The following is a 19,022-nucleotide window of genomic DNA, read 5'->3' on the forward strand; positions in this document are numbered from 1 at the left end:
CTCAAACAATTTCAAAAGTCCCTCCACCTGATATTTGTCCAACAGATGTATGTCCAACTAATGTATAACTAAAGTCACACTTACTCCAAAGAGAGACAACACAGAATCACATCCAGTTACTACCCCACCTCCATGCCCAGGATCTCTGGGTGATGTACACATCTCTGATATCCAGATATGGTTTCTCTTGATTCAATAACCTGCAATATATATTTTTAAAATTACATTCAAGAAACAACTGGAAGTCTGAACACTGCCTGGATATTTAATAATAATAATGAATCATTGTTAATTTTTTGGGTGTTATTGTATTACGGGTTTTTTAAAATAATACTTACGACTTATTAACAGATGTAATGATACGATGCGTAGGGTTTGCTTCAAAATAATCTAGTGAGTGGAGATATGCATAAAACCAGATTGACTATAAGCTGACCTTTGTTGAGGTTGGATACATCAGGGTTCATTATTCTATTGATATTTATAGTGGTTGTTTGAAATTTTTCACTATAAAGGTACAATAATAATAGTTATAATAAAAAAATAACCTGCAGTTTATGATCAATGTAATGATCCCCTATAGCTCCCTTACACAGTAGAGGAGGAAAAATAGCATATCTTCCAATAAAACTCCATTCAGGGGACTTTCCTGGTGGTCCAGTGGTTAAGACTCCGTGCTTCCACTGCAGGGGGCGCAGTTCAATCCCTGGTCTGGGAACTAAGATACCACATGCCTCGTGGTGCGGCCAAAAAAACTAAAAAACAAAAACTCCATTCAGAAAGGGTGCCATGATGTATGCCACAGCATGTACCAGACCCTACAGAATAACACAGCAAGAATTTACATCTTGACAGCGAAACCAATCTGACAACCCCAGGCTTCTCCCTGTGCACAGATCGCCCACATTCATTATTCTTCAAGGCTGTGCCTAAAATGAATGTAGGAAAAAATCCTTCTGGAGGTCCTGCCCCTTAACATCTCTCTTGCATTTGGTGTTATTACAAGGACCTGGGGATTGCCTTAGCAATCCAACAATCGCAAGTGCTTTCCAGTTGATATTTCTCTGGAAGTTCAACACTTTTAAACCCCTAGTCATCTACTGATGGGGTCTACTTCCGTAGGTGAAAATCAGAAATCTTGTCTTGTCCTTGATTATAGACCAGACTCTTCTGCATACCTGTTTCTTAGCAGCAGTTCTTAGCCTTCAGCTACGAGAGTCCTAAATGACTCAGGCTGAGGTATTGAGGCAGAACGGATCAGTGCTGTGCCCAGGCTGAACCGGTGGGTTGGCTGTTTACTAGGGAATGAATTGTTACCTTCCCCACCAGCCAGTGCTCAGCAGGATAGTTTGGGGAGGGGCTTAAAGGATCAGGCTTCCGGATTTCTCAAATTCCTCCCAATCACAACCCCTACTCCATCTCTCACCTCCCAACCTCTGCCAACACTAACTTCAGCTTGGGTCAGGGATTTTAGCTTTTGTAGTTCCATGAGGTGCATGATTATCTGACCCCCCAGCAGTCTTAGATTACTGCCCACATCCAAATGGAGGAAAGGTACCTCTTAACGAAGTTATATACTATTTCCTTCCTGCTTTCACAGGGACCAATTTATACTGAAGCTTTTTCTTTTCTTGAAAGATGTGCAAGAAGCAGGCAACATCCTGAAATTCTGACAATTCCTCTAAAGCTCCAGTCTCAGCAGGCACATGTCTGAGTCCAAAGAAAGAAGAGGTCACCCTTTAACCATATGTTTTGGAACAGCATAACAACGATGGACGATTTTCTTGCCCTTGGTATGGGGGTCCTCTCCATCCTGTGATACACTTAGACTCAACCAAATCTTTACTGTAGAGTTTATTCCTAGCAATGGCCTTTTCCTAATAGCAATTCTATACTTACTATTTTTTAGTTGTAAAGGACAGAAAACCAACTCAAACTATCTTAAGAAAAGCAAAGGAAATTTATTGGCTTGTCTGACTGGAAGGTCCAAGAGTAAGACTTCCAGTGCAGCTGATCAAAGATCTCAAACAATTCAGCTAGCCCCACTCTCATTTTCTCATTCTCTTCCCTCCAGCACTCGCGTTCTCTCTCTCCATCTCTAAGATCTGCGTGTTTCATTTTGTTTGTTTCATTTTGCTTACGTTGGCCTCATTCTCTCTTGCCACAGATGAACTCTATTCACATGGCAGAGAAGATGGCCCCTCGCAGCCCAGCTCTACATCCATACAGCTCACAAGCCATGCATGTAATTTAATTCAAAGGCCCTGACTGGCCCTATTTGGATATATTCCCACCCCTTGTAGAAGTCATTAAGGACAGGTTATCACAGTTAACCAGGTCTAGGTACATACCGACTCTGAAGTGATAATTATACCAAAAATACATGGGTTGAGGGAGTAAACCTTCCTCAGTTGAAAACAAAACAAAACAAAAACAACGACAACAAAAGACAAACAAGAAAAGCTGAGCAGAAAAGCACAACAGACGTTCCACCTACTCCAGCTTACTTGTCTTCTATGCCTGAAGGCATTCCCAACATTCCCAAGATGCATGGGGTCAGAAAATACATTACCCATTTATCTTTTCTGATAAATGTACTTGAAGAAGAAATTCCAGCTAACCCAAATTAAGACACTAAGACAGGAGATATCCACATACTAAGAAATACCAATGTACTTCCTTTCCTCAGTTTGACTCTAGACTTGGGAATTCAGTTTTATTTTTGCTTTCAGGTAGATTTTGCCATACTGGGCTGAGACTTGGTCCCTCTTTTTTTGTTTTCAACTTAGCTTCTGCTTTGGCTCCTTTCCCAATTCCAAGAAATCTGATTCTCACGACACATCCTTCATCAAACATTTCAGACAGCACCTTTTATTGGATTTGACCAGTTAAACAACACAGTTGGTACATAACTACTAGCATGGATACAATCCAAAATACTGACAACACCAAATGCTGAAGGATGTTAAGACAACAAGAATTCACTGCTGATGAGAATGCAGAATGGTAACAGCCACTTCGGGAGACAGCTTGGCGGCTGCCTACAAAGTTAAACATAGTCTCACCATATGAGGCAACAATCACACTCCTAGGTATTTACGCCAATGAGTTGAAAACGTATGTCCTCCAAAAACCTGCACATAAATGTTTACAGAAGCTTTATTCATAATTGCCAAAACTTGGAAGCACCCAAGATGTCCTTCAGTCAGTGAGTGGATCAATGGTGGTACATCCATACAATGAAATATTATACAGTAATAATAAGAAATGAGCTATGAAGCCATGAAAAGACATAGAAGAACCTTACATGCCTATTGCTAAGTGAAAGAAGACTCGTCATACTGTATGATTCCAACTACGTGACATTCTGGAAAAGGCAAATCTACAGAGACAGTGAGAAGGTCAGTGGTTTCCAGCAGTTTGGGTTGGGGGGAAGGAGGGAAGGATAGAGGGAACACAGGGAATTTTTAGGCTAGTGAAACTCTTCTGTATGCTACTGTCATTGTGGACACATGACATTATGCATTTGTCAAAACCCACAGAACTAGACAGCACAAAGAGTGAACCCTAATTTAAACTATGGACTTAAGTTAATAGTAATATATCAATATTGGTTCATCAATTGTAATAAATACACCATATCAATGCAAGATATTAATAGTAGGGAAAACCGAGGGGGGTATATGGGAACTCCCTGTACTTTTTGCTCACTTTCTTTGTAAACCTGAAACTGCTCTAAAAAATAAAGTGTACTCATTTAAAAAAAGAAAAATACAAATAGCAGAAGCATCTTTTGGTGCCAGAAATAAGGAAGTGCTCAAAAATGTGTGTATGTGAAAAGGACATAGGATCCAGTCTAAAAGAGCTCCCAGTAGCCAAAGCTGGATCAACTTCATAAATAATGATAGCATGGGGTTGTATATAATCCTAATAATAAAATAAATATCCACAAGTCCATACTGAAATAAATAAATAAGATACAGCTCTTCCTTATGGAAGAATGAATTCCAATTAAGAAATATGGGGGACTTCCCTGGTGGCGCAGCGGTTAAGAATCCGCCTGCCAATGCAGGGGATAGGGGTTCGAGCCCTGGTCTGGTAAGATCCCACATGCCGCGTAACAACTAAGCCCATGCGCCACAACTACTGAGCCTGCGCTCTAGAGCCCACGAGCCACACCTAGTGAAGCCGGCACACCTAGAGCCCATGCTCCGCAACAAGAGAAGCCACCACAATGAGAAGCCCGCACACTGCAACAAAGAGTAGCCCCTGCTCGCAGCAGCTAGAGAAAGCCCGTGCACAGCAATGAAGACCCAACGCAGCTATAAATAAATAAATAAATAAATAAATAAATAAATAAATAAATAAAATACTTTAAAAAAAAGAAATATGGAAGGAATGAGGGAAATAGAAAATTAGCATTAGAACACTACCGTGTTAGCTGTTGCAGGCAATATCTACTGATGAATGCTCAAACTAATGAGTGAAAGCATGAAGAGAAACAGGATATTTGCATAGTCTCAAAATATTGTCCTTGGGCTTCCCTGGTGGTGCAGTGGTTGAGAGTCCACCTGCCGAGGCAGGGGACACGGGTTCGTGCCCCGGTCCGGGAAGATCCCACATGCTGCGGAGCGGCTAGGCCCGTGAGCCATGGCTGCTAAGCCTGCGCGTCTGGAGCCTGTGCTTCGCAATGGGAGGAGTCACAACAGTGAGAGGCCCGCGTACCGCAAAAAAAAGAAAAGAAAAGAAAAGAAAAAATATATATATATAGTCCAAAAATTACTTATTAATTACAATAGGAAAATAGTAACGGTATAATAAAGTAAAGCAGACATCACCTTAACCAAGTGATCAAGGTTAACATCACTAGTAATAAAACATATTGAATCATGTATCCACCAATACGATGCACTGAGAAGGGTACATGACCCCTAAAGTATCCTTCCCAAAAACACAAAATTGCAAGCTCACCGTGAAAAAACACCAGGCAAACCCAAACTGAGCAACATTCTACAAAATATCTGATCAGACTCTTCAAAAATATCAAAGTCATGGAAGGCAAAGAAAGCCACGTTCACATTGGAGAATTTGAGGGGACTTTAAACAGGGGTAATTTAAGGTGTCGGCAGAGTGTAGGGGAATAACAAAGGATGGTCACAGTGGCCAGCACTGGGCTTGAGCAGGCAAAGGGAGGAAGTAGTCAGTGGCGCCTGGATAGAAAGCTTGTGGAGAGGCCATCCGACAGGACCTGTGACTTTCAGTCAAGGACACAGCCATCCTGATGTGACTCCCCCAGGGAGGGATCTAGAGGAACAAATTCCCCAAACTCACTCTCCCGGCTCCCTCCAGTCTCCTGCCAGAGCTCCACAAGGAGCAAAACCCAACCCGGAGCCACAGGTTAAGGACTGTTGATGTGGTCCATACAACACCTGTCTGCTGGGTCAACGCACAGGGTGGAGAAGGCAGAGCATGGACCTGGAGGGCCAAAGGGAAGCCGTTCAGCACAGAGCTGGCCCTCACAGAGCACACATTCTCGTGGAGGAAGACAAACAACATAGTAACAGCAAACGTTCAGTGAATGCTGACCACGTGCCAGATGCACTCAGCACTTTACAGTGTTATAACTCAGTTACCCCTCACAATAGCTAATGAACTCAAATTAACTAATGAGGAAACTGAGGCACAGAGAGGTTAGAAACCTTGTGCAGAGTTTATATGTGCATGAGTTGGTATCAACTATTATAATTTGAAAAAAGACGAAGCCACATCTAAACTCTTAAGTAAATCACAGCAAAATGTTTTTGGAAATTATAAACTAGCATTTGGGGAGGATGGAAAATGACGGCAAAATGAATATTATGGGTAAAAGACAGAGGGTTTATTTTTAAGTTGTAAGATTAAGACTAATAGTCCTGGGGATCAATTGAAATATAGTTGCCAGTGGATGTGTAAAAAAAAAGTCAAAAAAAAAAAGTCAGAAGAGCTGGATCAAAAAGGAAAACACATTATAGTAAAAGAAAAGAGAGAAACAGGGGTGGGAAAAGTAATATGAGCATATTCTGTTAAACAAAATTAATATGCAATTATAACTATTTGAATATTCATACTATGTAAATTCTTTTTGCAAATGAGATTATAGACTTGCTTGCAAACAGTAATCGTGCTAAATAAATGTAAGGTGCTATTATTTAAAACAACAACAATAACTAGTGGATAATATTGGCAGCAGTCCCTATTGAAAGCTCAAGCTTCCAGGAAGATACTATCTATAAAGAAATATGCAGGAATCACAGCATCCCCACAGCTAGAAGGGGCTTAGAAATGAGAAACATTTCTTTCTGAGTTCTCCCTTGAATTGAAATTGATTGGCTTCCTGGACAGTAACATGGCGAGTTTCAGGATGGAGGTTCTGAGGACAGAATACTCCGGGCTTATGACTGCCCCACAAAGTTTCTCTGTGGGACCAGGACAAACTTAAACAGTTCAAGTAAATGGCCCTCCAGCTCTGGTCCTTGTAACTGTAAACATGTCTGTGCGGCCCCCGTCCACTCAAGCCCCTCCTCCCCTTCATCCACAGAGCTGACGAAGCACAAGGAAGTTGAAGTCGCTGTGTGTTTAGAGCAGTTCTGCAGGACACAGCAAAATCCGAAATGGATTGTGACCTGCTGATAATCTTTCACAGCGAACCAAGTGATCATTGATTAAAAATAGCTTTGAACATGTATTGCACATCTATTTCAGGCCTCGTTTTATTTGGAATGCAAATACTGCTGGAAGCCAGAGCTACAGGAGCAGCAGCTGGAAAGCTACTCAGGCATTCTAGCCAATTCTTGTCAAGCCCAGTTGGTGAAATGAATGCCATTCTGCGGTCTCCGTGAAGGAGAGACTGTTAATTATGCCCCACTGCCCAGTGGTTTCTATTATGGACACATCTGAAATGAGAGGCTCATTTGAAATTCCCAATTTCACTGCTTCCCGGAGCCTAAACCAAGTTTAAAAACTGATTTGCGAGGATGACAGGGTAGTGCATACAAACTGCCTTGCCCACAGACTCCAGGTAGGGCTCTAATGAAAATCTGTCCTAGTTTCAAAGGCTCTTTCATGCCCCGGGTGCTCATATTTTCATCGGTATTTCTTACCAGTTCCTAAAATGCAGTGTTTGGGCAGGCTTCTCAGTAAATAATAAATAAAACACACACACCCATCCCTACACCTCAAGGCGAAGGAATTTAGTTTTCACGGCGCTCTCAACCACCGCAGGCTGTGATATTTTCATCTCTCTGAAAGGAAGGCAGGCTGGGATCTTGTCTGTTTCGACAGAAAGCCTTTCAAGGAATGTGTATGCTCTGCATCAAAAGACAGGCTGTTTTTCCTGAGGAAAACTCCTCTCCAAATGATCGCTGACTCCTGTTTTGGCAGCGGGAAGGGTGGAGTGGAGACTGCACTGTGGGCGTTGCCATCTTTGAGAAAGGAATGAAAACAGATCATCAGACTCAGGGTGGCTATTCGAATCCTACTGGGCTTTACTTTGAGCCAACCAGCCACTTTCTATTTTACTTAGACCTCAAGTAACACTGGTCCCTGATCTCCCTATGCTCTTCTATTCCATTTTCCCATGAGACCACCGGTGTTCACAGAGCGGAGATCGTCATCTGACCAGGCAGCAGCCCAGCATGGAGACGTAGGACCAGGCTCACGTTGGCGAGTCAGGTGTCCTACATGACGCAAGATTGCTACCGAGCAAGGGCTGGCTGCCCCAGGCGCACAGAAGCCAATATTACGGCATTAGCTTTTGAGAAAAGGAAGAACTTTATTGTGAGATTGACCGGCAAGGAAACTGGAGACAAAGTTCTCAAATCTGTCTCTCTATCCAGGCTTCAGGGCAAAATTTAAGGAGTTAGGGGAATTTCAAACTTGGAAGCTGATTGGCTAGTCTTGAATTAGTCCATATAAGCTACTTACGGTGCAGGAGGCCAGATTTTCCTTATTGAAGGACTTCTTGCTTCGTAAAGGGCTCCGGTGGCAACACTTCTATTCTTTGAGTTCTGTGGACTGAAGATCCTAGGTTCTGGGGTCATCCTGGAGAGGTGGGTTCGCGTCTTGCACATGCGCAGTGCTGCCTCTGTAAAGTAACTCAAGGTTTGATTAATCAACCTAGTTACAGAGGCAAAACCAGTTTAAGCTGGTGCTGTTTCAATTTGATTAATCAACGCTCTGTTTAAGGAGGCAAAACTAGCTGAAGCTGGTCAATGTTTTACGTGCTGTTTCAATATCAGAATTGCTGGGAAGCTATGTTCCCTTACCCCACCCTCCCTTAAACTGCCTGATGACTTAGATTCATTTTATTCCTTTATGCCAAACCTTTCAAGACTTCATCCTTAAAAAAAAAAAAGTATAAATGCTCTTAGGAGGAGACAATCATGTTTTATCATTCACTTACCCCTGGTGGCTAAGTTTCCAAATTTTTTCTGACAGCGGGAATTCTGATGGGGGAAGAAAAGTTAGACTGGAGAGGGTGAGAAGGGGCTGTCCCTAAAGGAAAACACATGATTAAGGACAATGAAAGTAAACTCCGCTGGAGAACCTTATTCATAATTTGGCCTGGAACTGACCTTGCTTAGTCCAACCTAATTTGTACCAACTACTTGGATGACGGATCAACTTTATAGAAATTAGTCTTTGATAAGATTGAGGAAAATCAATCAGCTGAAGAACTTGAAAATTATAGAGAGCAATATACAAGCTTAATTTTAAAAGTGTTTCTGAGCTGCCTAACAATGTATCAATTAATGGGAGAGATTGTGCCATTCCTTCCCCAGGAAATATTTAAACAGTCTCATTTGTTTCAGACAATGGTGCTGACAGGGCTTTTTGGCCTTAGGGAGGTGTGGAACTAAATCAAGCTGGAGGTCCAATCCAGCTCTGAGGTTCTCCTGTTTACTCAGCTATCTCATGGAGACTCATGATTCTGACCTAAGGAACTGAAGTCAATGTGACATTAAAACAGCCAAGCAGGCACACAGATGCCCTCAATTAACAGGATTAGGACCTCAGGCCACAACTCTTCTGTATCTCTTTGAACTGCCTGGTGTCCAAAGAAGGGACTCCACACTTATCTGGCCTGGACATCTGAGATCCTGCAGTCGAGGTCACTGTGCAGGATCCCTGGCTCTGGAAACAGCCTTGCTCTGAGCTGCCCAAAGCCCACAGGATAGAAGGTGGTAACTTTAGGGAGTGCCTCTTGCATTTCTCGACCATGAAACGAAATGCTCAGAATGGTGCTTCCAGCTGAAGCTGGAACCAAGTCAAGGAAGGGAATGACAAGTTGGGGTCAGATATGGAAACTAGGCAGAATCCAGATTTGCTCAAAACTAAGGTTAAGGGTGGAGCCTTGGTTCAGAAACTTAACCAAAAAAAGCATGGTGCCATGGAAAGAGCAAGTACTTTGGAAGCAAACAGACTTGCATTCAAATCCCAGTTCTACTGCAAGATCTTCAGGAATTTCTTTGTTTTATGAGCCTCCATTTTCCTCATAGGTAAAAAGAGGCTAATCGTTTTTTCTTTGAGAAATTACATGAGAATTAAATTAGATAGAATATGGCAGGGCAGGGAGCTAGGCTCAGAATGGGCATTCTATAAATATAAATTATCCTGCTCCCTACTCCTTGGCCCAGTGACTGCAGATTAGAATCAACTGGAAAAATTTTAACCCATTCCTATGCCTGAGTCTCCCCTACCCCAGAGGTTCTGATGTAATTGACAAGATGCGGTCATCAAAATTTTCAAATGTTTTTAAAATCTTTCCAGGAGATTCTAATATGTTCCTAAGAGTGAGAACCACTGTCCAAGCATATCAGAATGAGTATCACCCTTGGATTTGAGATGTTCTATTATGGTTTAGGCAAATATTTTCTTCTCTGAGGCTTAATTTCTTTATTATTTTAAGAAGGGGAATAATATTCTGATTTTATAAGATTGTTTTGAATATATCATGAGAGATATTTAATAAAGCTCCTAAAAGAAGGAACTGACAATTAGTAGATATTCAATGAATATTCATTTTTCTCTTTCTTTCTTGTTATTCGTCAGAGAACACACTTGGCCAAAATATTAATACAATAAATAAGGACAACAGACACGAGATACTGCCAATCAGGCAGTTTTGAAGTTAAGATAATTACTGTCTACCTCAGGCAAAACTTTCTTACCTATCTTGTGGTGGAACATGAGGTTAAATCCTAGGATAGGGATGACAAATATGGTGCCCATTTACCCCAGTCCTCCCTGCCATGCTCACGGCAGACATAACTAATCAATTACAGTACTCTTTCCTATTGAGCCCTGATGAGGCCACAAAGTCCTTTACTATACAGCTCTCTCAGGCCTACGCGAACAATTAATCAGAGCTAGTACATGTCTTGAAACAAATCTGCCATCCTTATTTTAGGTCAGGGCTGCCTTAAGCCTACAAATGTGGCATATTTCAGAGATGATCAAGTGGGTTCCCTGGTCAGAAGGAAGTGTGTGGCCAGAGATAGAAGCAGACCCTGAGAGCACCCAGCTTTATGCAATCTGATAAGCAAATTAAGCTACTCGAAGCGAAAGAGCCAACCCTACACGCTGCTTGGTGCACTCAAGGGGTCGCTACCTCCCAGCTTCCAGAAAGAGTTATCAGATTGTTTTCCAAAAGCCAGATTATTTCTTGGACTTAGGAAATGTGAAAGGAACTGTGGCAGGGTTTCTGCCCTAAGGTGATAGGCAAAGGCTCTGATGAGAAACCCCAAGGAAGCTCACGTCAGTGGGTGAAGGCCTGACCTTGATGCCTACAGGCTTGTCACAGCTGAGACCTCGTGAATGCCAAGGCTGGAGGACTGGTGCAAATGGCTGGGACCCTCGCCTGCTGTGCCTGCCCAAGGACAGCCAACACTTCGGCAATGGAAGCTTCTGCTAATACTCCTTATGACTGATTGATGCCTTTGAAGGCCATCAGTGTGTTCACTTGTTACAGAGCAGCGTTAGCCCGTGCTGGGCAACATCGGGAAGGCTTTGAGCTGATTCCACAGCAAGCACAGGTTATCATTCTAATAGCTTGTTAAAAGTCTTCTGCTTGGGCCGCATAGCACAGGGAGATCAGCTCTGTGCTTTGTGACCACCTAGAGGGGTGGGATAGGGAGGGTGGGAGATGCAAGAGGGAGGGGATATGGGGATATATGTATACATATAGTTGATTCACTTTGTTATACAGCGGAAACTAACACAACATTGTAAAGCAATTATACTCCAATAAAGATGTTATAATTAATTAATTAATTAAATCCTTAAAAAAAAGTCTTCTGCTTGGGACTTTAAATAAAATTGTAACTTGCTCCACTCCATCGTTCCCTTTCTCTTTTTTTAAAGACTCGGTGCTTTTCTCTGTAAAAATTTAGGAACAGGACTTCCCTGGTGACGCAGTGGTGAAGAATCCACCTGCCAATGCAGGGGACACAGGTTCATTCCCTGGTCCGGGAAGATCCCACATGCCACAGAGCGACTAAGCCCGGGCGCCACAACTACCGAAGCTCGCGCACTCCAGGGCCCACGAGCCGCAACTACTGAGCCCGCGTGTTGCTACTGAAGCCCACGTTCCTAGAGCAGACTATCTGTCTGACCATTGATAGATACATGATAGAGCCCGTGCTCCACAACAAGAGAAGCCACCACAATGAGAAGACTTCACACTGCAACAAAGAGTAGCCCCAGCTCACCACAACTAGAGAAAGCCCGTGCACAGCAACAAAGGCCCAACGCAGCCAAAAAAAAAAAAAAAAAAAAAATTTAGGAACAGGAATTAAGAAATAGAACTACTGCAAATGGAGTAAATGGTTTGTTCACTTGGGTTTTATCCCTTCAAAATGTGTTGCCTGCTCCCTCTACTTCCCTTCCCAGCATGGAGAATTCAGCACAGCAACTGAAATCACAGGATGGTGAGAGGGTTGAGGAAGCCATGCAGAGGCATGGATGCAGGGCAGGAGGGGGTGAGACACAGGGTAAAGAGGCAGGATGTGGAGGTGGTGGGCGGAAGAGACAGCGGGCGTGGTTGGGAGATTGAGCCAATAAGTAAATATACTAGGATAATAGGAGCCAAAATTCTCATTGCCAGAGAAGGTATTTACAAACATTGAAACAGGAAGTCTAGAAAACCATGAGGGTTTGGATTGAAACCACAGTATCAGTATGAACTTAGCTTTTATTATTATGTGTGTTGGTGTGTGTAAATATATACATACACACAGATAAATACAGAAATAGTTACAGATGTATATGTGTGTATGTATATATACACATATTAACACACATATATATCTCATATATATGTGTGTGTGTACGTATGTGTGTGTGTGTGTGTGTGTGTGTGTGTGTATTTCCTATGTCTGTCCACGGAGTGAATGAGCCTAAAAGCAATGACACCCCAGTAGCAATTAAAACATTGAGTGCCCAAATCTTGGTCTCTGAATATACCCTTTATTAAAGGAAACCAGAGCATTTTCCTTGGGAAAATGGCTGATTCCAGGCCTAGAACAGGGAAAGTACAAGTTGAACCCGAAACATCATCTTATGCCAGAAAATAAGGAAATGCTTAACAAACAATGGGGACATGCAATAACATGGATGAATCGCAAAAACGCAAAAACGTTATGCTGAGTGAAAGAATTGTTACACAAAAGACATATTGTATTATTCTAGCTACGTGAAGTTCTAGGATGGATATCTATGATGGAAAAAAATCAGAGCAGTGATTGTCTGGTGGGGGAGTGGTGCGGAGGCAGGGAAGTACCCCAGGGCGGAGGCATGAGGGAACTCGCAGGTACAGTAAAGTTCTCTCTGGACAGAAGTTTGAGTTATGCAGACGCACACATTAGTTAAAACTCATCAAATGGTTCACCTAAGATTTGTGCATTTCCTGTGTGTAAATTTTACCTCACAGGGAAAGAAAATGAACTCTAAATAAATATTAAACTATAGTTGTTGATATGTATACTGAAGCATTTAGGGAAAAATGTACTGATTGATGTCAGCAAATTACTTTGAAATGTGTCCCCGAAAATGAAGTGGATCAATGGTTGCATAGAGAAATAAGTAGATTTGTAATAAAGCAAGTATAGTAAAATGTTAACTGTACAATCCGATGATAGATACATGTGTTCCCTGTAGATTTCTTTTATCTGTTCTGTATGTTTAAAAATTCCCATAATAAAGTGTTGAAAAATTTTTTAAACCTTGCCGTGGACTAAAAGTAAGAGTGGAATGAGCTTATTAAGGTGAAACAGCATAAGGCAAAGAGCAACCAACTGAGAAGCCCAGACAAATTGCACTGGAGTGTTTCTCCCAAGAGTGTGTCCTAAAAGAAATGAGATATAGGAACATCTATGGGTCAGTTCTTCCCATCATCCCTAATGTTGAGATCCTTCAGAATGACTATCCGTCTGACCATTGACAGAATACTCTAAACCAACAAATCAACCTAATCATTTTTACTTTCTCTTCTTCTGAAAGTGTTACCAGTTCATCAAATTGCATGAAAACACCATGTTTGGATATAACTGAATGTCCTTTCATTCCTATTCTAGATCAGTAGTTATCTACTGGGACTCTGTCTCAGATTTTAATATATCATTTTTTGCTATTGTATTATAATGGTAATGCATGATATACTATATGTAATGTTCTGCTAGCTGCTTTTTGCCTGTTATATCCCTGGACAGCTTTCCATGTCAATACATATAAATTACATCATCTGTAAATGGAAACATGATAATTGTGAAGACAAATTTAGTTAATATTTACAAATAACTTAGAGCAATGTCTGGCACATAGTAATTGCTTAACTAAGATTAGCTATTTTTATTTCATTGTAAAGATGTTTCACGATTTGAATAATTTATTGATGGGCAGGTTACTGTTAGTTTTCCCCAACTACAAATAATGTGGAATTAAACAATCTTAAGCATATGTCTTGATACGTATAAATATTACTAGGATAAATTCCTAGAAGTGGAAGTTCTGGGTCACAGAGAATGTACCCTGTACCAATTATATATCTATTGTCTCTCAGCCAAACCCCATCCTCCCACACTTTTTTTTTCCCAGCCTGGGGTAGGAATCTGTAAATTCCCTTTCCCAGACTGCCTTACAAGCTGGCTTCTTTTGGGTTTCCAGGAAGATATTGCTAAATCAACCTCCAAAATGGTTGCATCAGTTTGAATTCCCACCAACAGTGTATCAAAGGGTCTCTTTCCCTACTTAAGGAATTTTTAAACAAGAAAAAAATATAGCTAAAGGGCCCCAATCTAGACCTCCTAAGTAAGAATCTTCAAGGGTAGGGCCCAGGCATCTGTGTTTTCTAAGAGCATCACAAGTGATTCCAATGCACAGCCAGACAGGAACCATTGTTCTAGATCTTTGATTCTCAAAGTGCGTCCCTGGACCAGCAGTGTGGGCACCACCTGGGAGTTTGTTAGAAATACAGAATCTCAGGAGCTGCATCTTAACAAGATCCCCAAGGGATTCAAATGCACATTAAGGCTTGAGAAACACTGCTCTATAAAGGATGCTATCAGATGAGCAGCAATAGATCCAGTTCTTGTGGGGCCTAAAGCTGATACAATTTGGGGGCCCTTTTTACTGAAAGAAATTCAAAATCACAGACAAGAACTGAGCACAGATTGAACATTTGTTTACAATGAAGTGAGAAATCATAATAAAATACTAATTTCTAAAACTGAAAAATTCCACAAACATCACAAAATCCAGGGGGGAAAAATGACAAAACATGTTTCCTAACGAGCTGCCTAAAATACATGTATAATATTTTTCTAAATCTGTAGTCATCTCTTTACATGATAAGCCACTTTTTTCTGCAGTCTTTCTGTAAGGAGGTGAGAAAGACAATTCAGTCTAGCAGAAATTTGTTTTTTCATTATTGATAATTTAGAAAAGTTTTTTCCAACTTCCAACTCATTACAGTGTCATGTAACATTTTTAGAGTTTTGTCAAATTTGCGCTAAGCTTATCCAGTTCCCTTCACCTATGACCTAAAAGAGTCATGGTATTTCAGGCTTCTTGAGCAGTGGCTAATTTTATTTTATTTTTTTTATTTTTTGCTGTACGCGGGCCTCTCACTGTTGTGGCCTCTTCTGTTGCGAAGCACAGGCTCCGGACGCGCAGGCTCAGCGGCCATGGCTCACGGGCCCAGCTGCTCCGCAGCATGTGGGATCCTCCCGGACCGGGGCACGAACCCGTGTCCCCTGCATCGGCAGGCGGACTCCCAACCACTGCGCCACGAGGGAAGCCCATCAGTGGCTAATTTTAAATACCCTTTGACACAATGACCAACTCATTAACTTTTCTGTAGTCCATGTCCTCATGCAGACCATTACTTTCCTCCTCCTGTTCTTCTGTTCTTTGTCCTGGAATGTCCCAAATTACATAAATTTTCTCTCTCTTCTGTTATTGTTTTATCTATATTTTCCTTGCTGTTGTGATCCTGTTTCTTGTCTTTATGACTCTGGCCATCAGAGTTTTTAGCTTCTGTTGTGATAAGAGAGTTTTCAACATTTTGAAGTCTCTGCTACTCTCCTTTCTTTTAGTTTAGATCATCAGTTTCCAATAGGATACATCCTTCCTTTCCTCTTTGAGTTTTAGTGTATCAACCATTCTGAAAATAGATACAAAATTAATCTGAAATTAAGGCATGCCCAAGAGCAAGTCAAATACATTTCTAAAGTGTGTCTACAATATATTAAGCTGTGTAATAGTATAATCGAACTACTCTTATTCTCCATCTATCACCTTACTGAGCAATATAGGCGTTCTGTCACTAGAACCCTTGTTTCTTGAGGACTTTTTAATGCATTGTGTCAATACTGCATGCTGTTTCATCTAAAACCAGCACAATTCATCTTGACAAGATGTGTCAGATATGCTAAGACTTATTTTGAGATGCATAAAACCTACAAAATCACAGACTTACTGCTTACAGTACTGTACTTAGCAGTACTTACTGCTTATAGTACTTAAAGGTTTTTGCTCCTACAAACACAGGCATTCTGGAAAATTCTATTTCAAGCACATATAATAAAAAAATAGAGAAAAGAGTGTGTTTATAATTGTATATGCTACATTATTAAGTATATTCCTGATGGAAGAACATTTCCATTTTGTTTAGGCATCATTGAGAACTGAAACCTCCATTTATAACTTTATGTGTCAGACAACTGGAAGAATTTTCAACAGACTAGCTTCTGGCTCTGTACGTTTCACACTTGTCTCTCTCCCAATCCCCACATGCTTCCAGTGCCAAGAGTTGTAGGATAAGTTCATTCCATGGCACCATGTGTGCCTTGCACCTTCATGCCACACTGGTGAGGGAGCATGCATTGATATAACGCATTAAAAAGTCCTGAAGAAACAAGGCTTCTAGTGGCAGAACTCCTATATCCATCAGTAAGGTGACAGACGTAGTAGAAGAGTAATTTGATTGTATTCTTATGTAGCTCAAAATGTTATAGACACAATTTAGAAATGTATTTGACTTGCTCTTGTGCGTGCTGGATGGCATGAAATATTCTTGGAAGCCATACCTAGATTAGAAGGACGAGTAACAAGGTAACTCTACACAAAAGTAACTCTAGACTACATAGAAATGTATCATTAATATCCTCAACACAATTTCCCTTTATCTGAATCCCAAAAATGCCCACAGCCGTTTCAAGGCCACCCCACACCTGGGGAATTATAATGAAGGGAGAGAGGGAGTAAAAAGAGACAGCTGTCGTAACCAATTTCAGTTAAAATATTTTACTTTTGGAACTTTACAAAAATATACGACCATGTGAAAGACCTTATGGGGCCCTTCCCAGGGCTTCCGAAAAGAGCTGTGCAAGCAAAGATCCCTGAAACTTAAGCTTCATTACGTTCACAATCTGTCCCTACAGAGCAGCATGTAGGATCAAAATGATAAAGCAGAGAACTATCTTCAGAGATCCCTAGGAGAACCCTCTTGATATAAAGATGGAGAAGCTGAGGCCCTCAGAGGTTGTGTGACTCCCCCAGGATCACCCACTGGGTTAGTATCAGAGCTGGGACCGGACTCTTGACTCTAAAGTCCAGTGCTTTTCTCTAGAGTGCTTCTAGCTTTGTGGGTTTTCCCATTAAGACCTTTAGGCTTTGAGAGCTAAATTTAAATGTGTACTGAAGGAAATAAAGTATTAGAAGAGGTATCCCTCCAGATTTCATTTAGGCAAAGTGCCAAAAAAATACCCTTTACTCCTGTGACCAGTTTGACAGCCTCTCACAAAGTACTTGCCAACAGAGATTTTTTGCTGATCCACTGAATCTTACATGGCAAAGAAAATAACCCTTTCTATAAGTCACAACACACGTGTTGATGAGATGTGGTTTGATACCGAAACAGGCATTCTCTACCCCAAAGAAGGAAGGATTACCTAATGCTAATACTAATGCTGATGTTCTCCTGTTACAAGGGTCTCGTGCTGTGGCTCTATTCTGATTTGTGCCTCGAGATAAAGATTTAATATCCCTCATTTAAATTATAGTATCTATTGGGCCTTTATGGGCTGCCCCATGTTCCTATACTAACATTTCAATGCAGTCATTTCTACCCCAAAGATTTATTTCGTCTGACAATTCAAACACATCCCACAATTAACTCAAATATCAGCTCTCTGGGCCGTATTCTATTGTCCTCATGCATGGAACAGTCATTTATTGGATGCCCCTGCTGTGCTGGGTGCTGTAATAGGGGAAATAGGAAAGGCATGTGACATTGAAGAGGCGCTACAAAGGTGAAAGACACAAGATGTTTGCCCTCGTGGAGCTCCTAGACAAGAGGGAGAAACAGATACCTGGCCCCGCTGGTTGCAATGCAATAGGATAGAATCTGAGAGCACAGAAGAAGGGAACTGTTACTGAATCGGGGAGAAGGAAATTCAAGAAGACTTTGGAGAGCTGACCTTTGAGTTAATTCTCAAAATAAAATGTTCACCAGAGAGAGAAGAGGAAGGGCATTAGAAGTAGAAGGGCCAAACTGTGCAAAGGTTTGGAGATGTGTTGGAGAATATTTAAGAGACAACTAAACCTTTATTTAAGCTACAACCTAGAAGCCTGGGGGCAGGGAGGGTGATAGCAGGAAAAAAAACTGAAATGCAAAGAGTGTCATACCTGCCTGCTAAGTCTCTGTGGACTTGCTTCTGCAGGAAAGGGTAAGCTTTTAGGCAGCGTGGTGACATAATCAGACCTGGGTTTAGGAAAGCCAAGTATAGGAGGCACGGACTTAAAATGCTGTGCGTGGCAAAGGTCCAGGCAAGAAATAAAGAACCTGTACTAGGAAATTCCCAATGACTAGGATGACGGCATCCACTGGATATCAAGAGCTATCTGCCGAAAATCATCTCATTGTAAAGGTCTATAACTAGAATTGTCAGGGCTGCATAACCGGACTAGAGCCCTCCCCATTGTCTTTCATATAGCAAGCAGTCATTTACAACATAAAGTTCCCAGATCATTTCTCCAAGTAAATGAGAAGTGTCCCAGGATGACCTGTGTCTGACCATTCTCACCTGTTCTAGCCTGATGACATCACATGCCGTTCACTCTTTTTTCTTCTTTTTCTTTTTTTTGCATTTGGGGCTGGATCTAGATAGGCCAATAAGTCTGATCCGTAGAGAAAACAACCATGTACGAGGCTTGGGACCTGAGTCTCAAAGCTCCTCCCTTCCAGGTCAGACAGGAAAACACAGAAACGCACTGGCCCGGTGGGAATGAAATGATCAGTTTATTACTAGGCCAGCAAGCACCCAATAATCCCCCAAAGGCAGAGTTCCCTGGTGAAAGCTAAACTGAAGAAAAAAAGATTAAACTTTAAGATAAACGGGGCCTTTGATCCCCTCCCAAATCTATACCTTGGAGCCAGAACACTCCGGCATATCTATGATAAATGGGCCCTCAGAACGGACTGCAAG

General features: G+C 41.5%; 1 protein-coding gene across 15 annotated transcripts in view; it reads right to left on the reverse strand.

Annotated features, from left to right (window-relative positions):
• TMEM178A (transmembrane protein 178A) overlaps positions 1-19,022 on the reverse strand; it is a 249,199-nt gene that overhangs the window by 97,121 nt on the left and 133,056 nt on the right. For 8 of the 15 annotated variants that reach the window (XR_012325727.1, XR_012325732.1, XR_012325740.1 and 5 more), the window contains 2 exons: positions 7,963-8,122; positions 85-7,460 (listed from right to left, as the gene is read on the reverse strand). The gene's annotated coding sequence lies outside the window, so the exon portion shown is untranslated. The remainder of the gene's footprint in view (positions 1-84; positions 7,461-7,962; positions 8,123-19,022) is intronic. The other 7 variants (XR_012325735.1, XR_012325738.1, XR_012325734.1 and 4 more) reach the window with 2 other exon arrangements.

The sequence above is a fragment of the Tursiops truncatus genome, chromosome 14 (assembly GCF_011762595.2).
Source record: "Tursiops truncatus isolate mTurTru1 chromosome 14, mTurTru1.mat.Y, whole genome shotgun sequence".
Lineage (NCBI taxonomy): Eukaryota > Metazoa > Chordata > Mammalia > Artiodactyla > Delphinidae > Tursiops > Tursiops truncatus.